This window comes from Equus przewalskii, chromosome 30 (genome assembly GCF_037783145.1).
Source record: "Equus przewalskii isolate Varuska chromosome 30, EquPr2, whole genome shotgun sequence".
NCBI lineage: Eukaryota > Metazoa > Chordata > Mammalia > Perissodactyla > Equidae > Equus > Equus przewalskii.
Genome location: NC_091860.1, coordinates 10,454,643 through 10,466,686, shown reverse-complemented (window position 1 = coordinate 10,466,686; position 12,044 = coordinate 10,454,643). Strand labels below are relative to the sequence as shown.

Sequence of the window (12,044 nt, the reverse complement as noted above, 5' to 3'; positions counted from 1 at the left end):
ACCGGCCTACAATAGCCTTGTTCTATCACAGCGTTGCACAATCTTCTTCTAATCCCAACTTTATTAAAAGAGTACAAGTGGCAGTTGTTAGGATTAGTCTCTGTTATTTTTTTCCCCTCTGCCTTTGGGGACCTTCATTAAGGGTTAAAAGCATGCCATTACCACACAGCCTCAGGCTGGGTGACTACAAGCACATATTCTTGGCATGGTCTTGGCCAGGAAAAACCCTACTTGGGTTGTGCAATCTCAGAAGACCAGTCTGGACTCATTTCTCTGGAATTCTCTAAGTCACATTGTCTTCCAGCCTCTGATTATGTCTTTTGCAACGACCCAAGATGTTACTTCTTCCTAATTCTTACTGTTCTCTTAGGGAAATGCTACAGAAATGCCGGGGCTGAACTGTGATAAGAGGAAAAATGCAGTGTCCAGCCCTAGAAAAAGTTTGCCATCGCTGCTCTGACCCTAGCACTTCATGAGTGGAGGGTGGATCTGATCAGCTCCAGGTGGTTTGTGTTTGGCAGGGTGGGGCTAAGTCATACTGGAGTAACTGGGAAGCTTTATCAAAATATATGTTCCTATTGCTGAGAGCCTGGGTCAGAGTCAAGTAAGTGTAGAGTTGGGGGATGGGCAGCTAATGGGCCTGCAGGATGACATGGGATGGGTATATGTTGCAAAACCTCTCCTCAGAAACACAGATTTAACTTCAGGAAACTAATTAGATGTCCCTAGAAGCTTACAGATTAAGACTACTATTTCAGTAAATTCTAAAACAAGCACGTCCTGTCTCCAGCTCATTGTGTCTCTATTTCTGCTCTGAACCGAGGTGCAACTAGACCAAGTGATAAATTATTTCAGTGCCTGTGAGAAGTGATAAATAAGCTGCCCTGGAGAATAGCATCCTCCTTGCACAAATTGGGGCAATGAGTCCCTTCCTGGGACTTGAGAAAGCCAGGCCAGGAAGGGTTGGACTGGCTGTTAGGCAAACTTTTCCCAGAATGACCAGGTGATTGCATGTTCATATGACTTTGATTTTACAGAAAAGCAGTTCTCCAAATGTATAATGAACCTTAATTTTACTTTTAGACTGTTCTAAGTATACATACTTAAGTTGAAAAAATGATTTTGTCATTCATATATTCATTTACTTAATTCACTCAACGGGTACTCGTTAAGTGGCACCAGGTACCAGACAGTAGTCTAGGCCCTAAGACAAAGATGAAAAAGATACAGTCTCTGACCTCAGGAATTCCACAGTCTAATAAGGTTAATGGATCCATATGCACATAATTATAATTTGACAACACAGAGAGATGATAGAGAGCTCTTTGGGAATATAGAAGGGAAGGACCAAATTGTGACTGGGCGAAAGAGTGTTTCCAAGGAGCTTCCTGGAGGAAGTGACACTTAAATCAAGTCTTAAAAGGTGAGTAGGTATCAGCCAGAGTAGAGGGTTGGTAAGGGCGTTGTGAACATAAAGTCAAGCTGTACACAGACATAGGGAGAAGCCTGATGGCATATCCAGAGAACTGCAAGAGCTGGGCTTAGCAGATCATTAAGTGCAAGAAGATGGACAAGAAATAGGTGGAGATATCCTGGAGAGCCTTTTTATGGCTCGTTAAGGAGCTTGGGGGATGGCCCAGTGGCACACCAGTTAAGTGTGCATGTTTTGCTTCTGCGGCCCGGGGTTCACCGGTTCCGATCCCGGGTGTGGACATGGCACTGCTTGGCAAGCCATACTGTGGTAGGCATCCCACATATAAAGTGCAGGAAGATGGGCACGGATGTTAGCTCAGGGCCACTCTTCCTCAGCAAAAAGAGAGGAGGATTGGCAGCAGATGTTAGCTCATGGCTAATCTTCCTCGACAAAAACAAAAAAAGGAGCTTGAACCTTCCTCTATAGGCAAAGAGGAGCTATCAGAGCATTTATGCAGTGAGGAGCATGGTCTGATTGTTGGCCTTGGGAAGAGCGGAATTGGGGAACTAGGACAAGAGTGAAGGCAGACAGACCAGAAGGCTGTTGATTAATAAACGGATAGGAAGGGTTAGAATCGAGAAATTGTCATGTGTCATTTAACAACGGCGATACATTCTGAGAACTATGTCATTAGGTAATTTTGTCATTGTGCGAACATCACAGAGTGTACTTACACAAACCTAGATGGTATAGCCTACTATATACCTAGGCTATGTGGTACTAATCTTACGGGACCACCATCATATATGTGCAGTCCGTCATTGACCGAAACATCATTATGCAGCTCATGACTGTAGTTTGGAGCTATAATCTGTAAGAATTGGAGGTTGATTAAATGCAGGGATGTGGGGGAGTGAGTCACTGATGATCGTCAAACCTAGGGTCCCACTGGCAGCCTCACCTTAAGAGTGCTGTGATAAGCACCCTGTGGTCCTTGCTATGCCCCAAATAACTTGGATTGCAAATTGCAGTGCCTGGAAATCTATCTTTTTATGTCCTCGTGTCTTCAAGATTCTTTTTTTCCCCCCAAAACCCCGTGATAAGATGCAAAACTGACTAAGAAGCAAATACTTTTAAAACCAGCTAAGGTGTTAGCCGAAAAAAATTGTTCAAATTGGTGAACTGAGATCTTTGTAATTGTGATTGGATTACATAAAAGTATAGTTTGGGGCATTTTTCTTCCTCTGGAGACTTTTCACATCTAAACCTTTTAAAAGATATTTTTTTGTACGTTTTTTGAGGGGAGTAGATGAAGATGGAAAAGCAAAGGTATGTTGCCCTTAGCAACGTGACTTGAGCTATCTTCGCACCCAGCAAAAATAGCGACTTAATTAATGGATGTGGCACTGTGGAACGTTGCCAGCCTGCAGGGGAAGGCCCACCCACCTTGGCTCGATGTCCAGTACCATACAGAAGGTCAGTGTTTCCAGGCTGGAATAGAAATTTGCCTTAGGGGTAGGTTGTTTAATTAATTAATTAATTAATTAATCCAATAAATCTTCTTTAAGCACCTTCCGTGTACAGTTCAAAGATAAATACTCTTCTCCTGAGCTCATTTTCCAGTTAGAGGGCAGAGAGAGAGAGAGAGAGAAGGAGGGAAAGGAGGAAAAGAAGGAGGAGGAGGAGGAGGAGGAAGGGAGGAACTTCAGATAGTGAGAAATGATATGAGGAAAGTAAGACTAGATGAAGGAGAAGAGAAGGCCTCGTGAGTGACTGGTAGCGGCAGAGCTGGTCTGGAGTGGGGGCACTGCTTATATGGTATGATTTTAGTGCCCTGGATTTCCTCAGTGGCATTACTGGCATATTGGACATCTGGAGGGATCATATTTTAACAAGTACCTTTTCTATACAACAAAATTATTTTCAGGGGCCCGCGCGGTGGCGTGGCAGTTAAGTTCACGCACTCTACTTCAGCTGCCTGGAGTTTGCTGGTTCAGATCCCAGGTATGGACCTATGCACTGCTTATCAAGCAATGCTGTGGCAGGCATCCCACGTATAAAATAGAGGAAGATGGGTGCAGATGTTAGCTCAGGGCCAGTCTTCCTCAGCAAAAAGGGGAGGATTAGAGGTAGATGTTAGCTCAGGGCTAATCTTCCTCAAAAATAAAAAACAAAAAAAACTATTTTCAGTAACAATTCTGAAATTAAAAGAAGAAGAATGTCCAGAAACGAATCAGTAAAATTTCTCTTTTCTTGAACTTTGTTTATATATTCAGGCCAATCAAATTGAAAAGAAAATGAAGCTTAAAAGAAATATTACAGAGCCAGCCCTGATGGTCTAGTGGTTAAAGTTTGGCGCTCTCACTGCTTTGTTGGCCTGGGTTCAGCTCCTAGGCAGGAACCACACCACCCGTCTGTCAGTAGCCATGCTGTGGTGGTGGCTCACATAGAAGAATTAGAAGGACTTACAATTAGAATATACAACTATGCACTGTGGCTTTGGGGGGGGGGGGTGGGAAGAAATATTACAGTACAAAAAGGGGAAAAAAGCACAACTATTCAATAGATTTTATATCTACCCATCAGTTTGAAGTTCAATCATTTGGTTGCAGTTTGCTATAATAATATTTGATGTAAATAATTTTCTAGTAATGAGTAAACAAGTATTAATAAAATGGAAAGACCTACAAAAAGTATAATTTAGGCAACTATGAAATCATACCACTGACATTGTTTTTTTCTGAATTCACTCATTAGTTTCAAAACAATTACGAATTAAAACGAATAAATTTTACTTTAAAAGGTGTTACCATTTCACAAAATACATATATTATGTCTTCTCACAATATATAAATATATTGAATCATTATGTTGTATGCCTGAAACTAATATGATGTTATATGTCAATTATATCTCAATAAAAAAGGGAAAAAAATTATTAAAAGTGACTAAAATATTTCATGTATGAATTAAAGTTTGCACCTCCAAGACATAAATTATACCTCACAGCTCTCTCTGTTTCACAATTGAAGTATTAAACACACGTGCTGGACCTGCAGCACAGCAGTTAAGTTTGTGCGCTCCACTTCAGTGGCCTGGGGTTCGCCGGTTCGAATCCTGGGCGTGGATGTATGCACCACTTATCAAGTCGTGCCGTGGCAGGCGTGCCACATATAAAGCAGAGGAAGATGGGCACAGATGTGAGCTCAGGGCCAATCTTCCTCAAAAGAAAGAAAAAACTAAACACACACACTAAATCCCTCCAAGTGGTCACTTAGAGTGACAGGATTCAAATTCAAATCCGTCTTTACAATCACTCTGCTATCATTGTTTATTTAGAACCCGTGTTTAAATGCAAGAACATATAGAACCATGGAGATTACAGCCATGAACTTCAGCCGAAGCAAGCACAAGTGATTCTTAACTGGGAAAACTTACTCTCCAGAGGAACATGCATAACTGAGTCTGCATGTGTGGGAGGCAGTTATTGGAATTTCTCCAAATTAAATTCCGTATAGAATACAATGTGTATTCAAGGAAAAATTATAAAAATGTGATCATTTGACACTTACACATATTGTTAATACTCAACAATAAACTGCAGCAGTTGCTTAAAACTTAGACCAGCTAAAGATTTTCGTGTGGGGGAGGAATACTTTAGCAATGACATTATTTAAAATTGCTGGTGAAGGTGATAATAAAAGTAAACTGACTTGGGTCAGATTTCTTATTGTTTTTAAATTCTCTGCAGACAATGTGCCACTTAGCGCCTGTATCCTGGGCCTGAGGGATCCCCTTGTTCTTCTGCCCTTGATGTGCCCCTGGATTTCCCCAAAGTCCCCTCCCTGCCAACCACCTGGGGCTCAAAATTTCCTAATTCCTTTCACCAGGTCGGTGAGAGGCTTATAGAAGGCTAATATTCTGGAGTAGTGTCACTTGACCCTATTGATAATTTTCACTTTAATCTGAGTTTATCAGAGCGTCTCCTGGGAGTTTAGTCATTCATTCTTCCATTCATTTAGTCAACAGGTTGAAACGTCTCTCAATATGGGCCAAGCAACATGGCAGGGTTGCGTCCTGTGGGAACGCACAGTCTTATGGGAGAGACAGACGAGTGAGGCAGCAATCGACAGTCAGTGTGATCGGGGCTGGGGTGTGGTTGGCTATTCACAGGGAAGCCACAGCTCTGCCAGGGCCTCATGCTGGGGTGGGGGTTGAGGGTGGCTAATAGCAAAGAAGAGTCCTGGGGTGGGAGGTGGGGGAAGCCAAGACTGCTGATCAGCATCCTTAGAGCCTGTGTCTGCAGCCAAAGGCACAGGGACTGCTGGCTGTCACCACTGCAGAGGTGGGTTCTGCTGGCGCTGATTACTCTGAAAAGACTCATTTCCGCTGCTGTGGGAGACAACGAAGAGGAAAGCGTCTCCTTAGTGTGGGGACGAGGGACAGAGAGACTGTAGGATTCTCTGGAGGAAAGGCAAGATTACTTCTTCCTTCACAAACACCCCCGACCTGCCTAAGACCGTGACTCTCTTCAGAACCCTGTTTCCTGAGAGGGGCTTTGACGTGAAATGTGGCACGAAACTTCTTCACGTGAATTTCCCATTAATTAACACACCACTTCCTCTGCTGGCGAGAGTGCCCATGAACTGAGGTAACTGAACTCCTGCCAAACTGTCTCTCTCGTGCCTGCTTTGCATAATGTGCCTTGTCTGAGGTTGGACGTGAATAGAGCGACTGGTTCTGTGACACCCTCCCCTGAGGAGCCCTTTTTTTTTCAGGCTGTGGTATTATGTGAATGGTTGCTGTCAGGGAGCCAGAAGAAACTTTTATACGGTGAGGCTGGGAGCTGGAATGAAGTGAGTTTGCCTTGTTTTATGAATCCTGGAGCTGTTTTCTTCAGGGTTTGGGGGATGTTGAAGGGGCATCAAGTGGAGGAAAGGGGTTTAAATGGGAAGTCTCGAGAAGTCCTGTGCCCAGTCATTTCAGGTCAGTGCTGGGCTGGACTGTGTGACTAGGAGCTTGGCCAAGATGGAGTGGGACGGGCTAATTGGCATCTGAAATCACGGGCAGGAAACCCATCAGAAGCCAGGCTCCCCACAGCTTCCAGGGTCTGCAAAGGAAGCAGAGGAGGGGAATTGTAAGACTTGCTTCCACCTCCTCCTCATCCTGAATGAAAAGGGAGCCACCTATTTGATAAAGGCCACATGGCCAGTGGAAAGGGATAGTGTCACTCACTAGCTCGATGCCGTGGAGAGGGTCACCTTCCTCGGCCTCAGTTTCCTCTTCTGAAATGTGGGTTGGTCTTTTTGATCCTTAAAGTCTCTCTTCCTGTGCTGAGAAGCTGGTCTTAAAATTCAGCCCTGCTCCGGAGTGGGGGACAGGAGGGACTTGTGGCAAAAGAATGGGCAAGTCAAAGTCTAGAGATGTCTTCATCTCCATGTTTTGATGAGCCGATGAGCTCTGAGGGAACTCGGCCGTCATTTGTTCATGAAGGGCTTATTCTCACATGAAGCTGATCACATATTAGGGTTTTAAAAAGAACAATGCATGGTCTCTGCTGTCAGGGAGTTTGTACCTGTGAAAACAAGACATATGACAAATGGAAAACCAAGAAGGATTAAAAAGCAGCTTCCGAGCCCTCAGAAGGAAGCATCCTATGAAGGAGTGCCAGCTGAGTGTTCAAAAGAACAGGGTCTTAGAATTCACAGAGGGACTGATTACAGTGTGCTGATTCATTGCTCAGGAAGCATCCACCAGGTATCATTTCCAGAGCTCTTTTTGGGAAAATAGAAGTGGCAGTAGCTGGAAGCTGGAATGAATGAGGCCAAGGTCATAGGAGCCATGTCTTATAACAAGGACTAAAAAAAATGTTCCTCAGTCACACACTGTAGCCTCTATGTTGGGCAGCACAGAGGGCCTCGGAGCCCAAGGCAAGGGTGAGAGAATGCCAGGAGGCCCACGTGGCAGACCCTCTGGGACTTCTGCTGAGATAAATGGAATGAAAAGGACACACGTTGCCGGATCAGTGCCCTACACAGCTGACCACAGGACCAGCCCTCACCTGCCCCCCTCCCACAGCTCTGTCAGCATCAGCTCTTAAGGGGCCCCTTGGCTCATTCGATCCAGCCCAGGTCAGCGGACTCGTTATAGGAAGTACAGCCGAGTTCCACTGTGGCTGAAGTCCGAATCTGAAGTTGCTCCTCCATCTCCGCAGGGACACAGAGGTAATCTCTTATCTCTGCCTTCCTCTGGTCATCTGCTTCTTTCTGCTCTTTTTCCATAACCAGACATTCTCTGCCTGCATATCAAGGTGCATGTGGTAGGAAGTGGCTGTCTCAGCCCCAACCCTCTTGGGTCTCTCAGTTACAATGCCTGGGACAATCCTCTCTGGATTACCATTCTAATTCTCAAGATGAAGAATCTCCTAGCTCATCCAAGGTCCGTATCTAGCTCAGGTCCCATCAGCTGAGGCCAGAGGATGCTCTATCCCTTCACCAGGGCCTTTGGGGAATGGCCAGTTTCCAGAGAAGGGAGTGCGGACAGAACCTTTTTTCCCAGAAGCCTCTACTACATTGCTGCTGCTATCAGAGCAGGTCTCGTCTTCTTAACCACCCACAGGCAGAGTAGACACCTCTCCTGCTGAACTGTGATCCATGAATTCCTGAGGTCAAGAACCAGGTCCCAGAGCTGTTTCTGCATCCCCAGGACCAGGCGTGGAAGACAGAACATGGAACATTTTAGGTGTTCTATAAACTTTTGTAGATAGAGGCAGTGAATGAATGGTCACTCAGGGCAATCCGCCCAATGAAGAGGGCAAGAAAGTTAGCACAGAGAGTGAGGCGTGGGACTGGGCTTTATCCCCACTGCTCTGTCCCCTACTCAGCCCTACAGAAGACCAAAACCCACTGGCTGTAGAGCAGAGTGACATTTGCTGTGTGATATTCATTTTTTTCACACACATTTCCTATTAATTAGCACAACTCTTCCTCAGCACATAAATTGGCAGGCACCTGCAGAATCAGAGCACTTTGACTATCTGCCAACTGTCCATCTTGTGCCTCCTTGGCACAGTGTTCCGCGTGTGAGTGCCGGCCACCCGGCTGTGCTGCCGAGGAAATGACACTGGCCTTCTGCTTTGACAGGAATCTCTCCACCTCTGCTGCTCTTTCCACATCATGGAGTTTACTCTTGGCCATTCCCAAAGTTCAGGACCAGTTGGTTCTCAGGAAGGAGCTTGTTGTATGGGGGAGGAGTTATCTTCTGAAGCAGGGTCCTGTCACATTCAGCCCCAGCGTTAGCGGGGGTGGGTGGCATGGGTGCGGGGAGGGAGTGTTAACCACCAACCAGTTAACAGACTCGCCACCCGCACGTTTATAGGAGTTTCCATTTACAGAAAGCCATCTTGTCCTTACAGTGGAGTAGACAATGACCCTTGACTTCAGGTTAGCCTGAGTACTTGACTCCTCTCTTTCATCCTTTCTGGAGAGTTCTCCCCAACTTCACAGAGCTCTTTTTGCTCTGAATGAGAAGTCATTGTCTTCAGCTGAATGCTGTAGTTCACATGATTAAAATTTGGATTGCACTTCGCGGGAGAGGGTGACTGGGTAAATAGCAAACCCAAAGTTCCTCATCTTTGAAAAATCAAATAAATCCAAATTTAAAGACATTGTTCTCATTTCCATTCACTTTGAAATAGAGCGCGTTGAGATGTGTTTACACAGGACTTTCAGTTCACCCTCCTGGAGAACGTCCTGGTTTGGGGCTTTTAAGGGAGAGGAGGTCATGGTCAGGTGCTAAGATTCACACGGGGAATATGGGGGAGGCATCCAATGAGTCCCGGGTGTATTTGGCTCCGATCGCAAATGCCTTTTTAAAATCTCCTTTTGAAAAACACAACTTTTTATATTTATAGCCAATCTCTCAGAATTATTAAATACAATATAATGCTTTTTTGGGATATGTTGTGGATATTTTAAAATGGTCAGAGTTCTTCTAATTGTTGGCTGTAAAAATCTGCAGACACATGTTTTTTGTTAAGACATAACCTCACACATCATCCATTCATTACACATTACTGACTCTGCACCCTCTGTTAGCAGCTGGAGAAAGAAATGGAAAGTTGAATTGAAAATGAATTTATATGTTCCTTTAGCTTGGCTAATTAGCTGCTGAAATAATGTCCCCAATTCTTAATGGGTTCTCCACTTGATGGGTAAGGCAGATGCCGGAGATGAGGTGACAGCTCAAAAAGGCACCTGGCTTATGATAATGTTTGTCAAAAACATGACAGGAAAAAGCAGGTTGGAATGTTCTATCTGCCAACAAACTAGATGCTGCCAAGCCTGGAGGCAGTTGACGGACAGCCTGTTTAAGCTGAGGCCGCTTACATAATAATAGGACTATTTTGTATTCTTGATAATGCTAATGTATGCAAATTTACCAGTAATATATTCCTTAGACTGCTGCGGACCAGAGGGCTGACTCTGCATACAAGGGAACCTGAAGAACCCTGGGATGGAATCTGAAGCTCTCTGAAGGACTGTACAGGATGCTTTTTCTTAAATTGTAAATTATCCATGTTGTGCTTTCAGTTCTATTAATTAGCATTGCCACTGTCAACTTTCTGAGGCCACTTCTAGTTTGCAATGGTCTTTCTTTTTTTTTTCTTTTGGAAACTAAAGATCTTATTTAAATGGGATCTTGTACATTTCTGGTATTTAAAAGCCCATGGGAAGTTGATTCAGAGGGTCTCCATTGTCTTTTCCTCAGATAGTCCAAAGTTCCTAAAGTTCATTTTATGACGTCAGACTTCCCCAGATGGCTGGGAAGTATGTTGAAGGTAGATATTGTCATTCGCATTTTGTAGAAGGGGACTTGAGGTACAGAGAAGTCGTGACCACCACCCAGTTGGTATTGGAGCCACAGGTAGAATCTGCTTCTCTGACTTCTGGTTAAACACTTTTTAGATCCTGCTCACTCCATCACCGCTTGGTGATGCCAGATAAGTGCCTCGGACCATACAGATGTGGGCCATGCAGTTGGAATCATGGGTTGGAGCTGGAGAAGGGATGTAGACATCTGTTTCAGACGTGGTCAGGGCAGGGCAGAGCTCAGCTCCAGGGCCTTTCCTCACAGAGCCGTCTGCTACCCTTTCTTCCAGTTCTCTCTTTCCATCAGTCACCAGACTACAGTGTTCACTGAGTTCCTGAAGAGAGTTTGACCCTTTCCAGCCTATTGCTGCTCTTTGAATACAACAGAATGTTAGAGAGGATGGTTACCTCAGAGAAAGGCCAGCTCAGACTTTTCAATTTGTGGAAATTTTATGAGGAGTTTGGTCTAGAGTGTTTAAGCAATTTGCCTGGTGAGGCTGCAGCTCTCGTATGTAGTGCATAGCAGTGCCTGGGCCTCAACACACATCTTGGTTCTTCATCTTTCTTCGTTTTTTAGTGATTGCTATTACAGCTAGTTTTGGTTGAGTACCTTCTATATGTCAAGCACTACATGGCATTTAGTCCCCACCATGATCCTCAAAACGGGCCACATTATCCTCATTTTGCAAATAAAGGAGCCACAACTCAATGAGGTTAAGGAAGTTGTCCTTGCAACTGGTAAGTGACAGATCAGGGACTTCAGTTTACAGAGCTGGCTCGAGAGCCCCTGGTCTCACCGATTATTCTTTCTGGCACATTTCACTCCTGCTCTGAAGGGAATGATACTGTTGCTCAAGGGAATGATACTATTGCTCACTATCAGGATGGCCTAGAAATCTTATCATATATTTGCCATCAATTTACAGAGGGATGTTGTGTAACAATGATTTCTTCTAAAAATACCGAAGTCCAGGCCCCTCTTGCAGATATTTTGATGGAACAGATTTGGGCTGGTACCCAGGGAAAGTTTTTAAAAGCTTTCCAGGTAGTTCTAGTGTTCAACTAGGGTTGGGAGCTAGGGTAGGGTGTTAGAGACAGGAGAAACCTCATTGCCAATGACTATTCTGGAATCCAGGCTGATCGTGGGTTCCCAGTTGTGCTTTTCATCATTACCATCCCTCCTATTGCTGTCAATCATACAATACAAGGCATTAGGAGCAGGCCGAGAAAAGGGTTAGTCTTTTCTCGTGCATCACACTGTCACCATGATTCCTTCGCACTTACAGTTATCTTACTATGGATCTTAACTTTGTAGAGAAACACACTGATGCCTCAATCTGTTGCGTTCCCTGGCTACTTAAGGCTTCAAAAAGTGATGTGGTATGAAAGAAAGGGGAAGGAAGCCTCGTTCCATCCTCAGAGAGGTTCCAGTGTGTTTCCAGACAAACAGGCAAGAAATTAAAATCTCAGCATCCACTGAGCTTGTGTGTATTACCCTCACCCAGAAACTGCTTCAGGAGGTTTGTCAGGGAGAAAACAAGCAGAAAATTCAGTGTGGTCTCTTCGCCTGGCAAGCATCTTGTCCTTCCCCCCCGTTGTCTGGCAGAGATGAGGCAGTAACATGGCCTCTGGTCCAGCAAGCGAGTGGCATGCCCATTAGCACTGGGGAGGGGAGAAGGCACATTTCTAAAAATTTTCCCATCACCTTTCAGGATCTTGCCGTCCAGGTGGTGAGGGCTCCCTGCAGCCGTGGCACAAAC

At 44.8% G+C, this 12,044-nt stretch overlaps 1 protein-coding gene across 1 annotated transcript in view; it reads left to right on the top strand.

The window, feature by feature from the left end:
• Nucleotides 1-5,718: 5,718 nt before the first annotated feature.
• Nucleotides 5,719-12,044, top strand: part of GPR158 (G protein-coupled receptor 158) — a 404,908-nt gene continuing 398,582 nt past the window's right edge. Inside the window, exon 1 of the mRNA XM_070601533.1 lies at nucleotides 5,719-6,065. The gene's annotated coding sequence lies outside the window, so the exon portion shown is untranslated. The remainder of the gene's footprint in view (nucleotides 6,066-12,044) is intronic.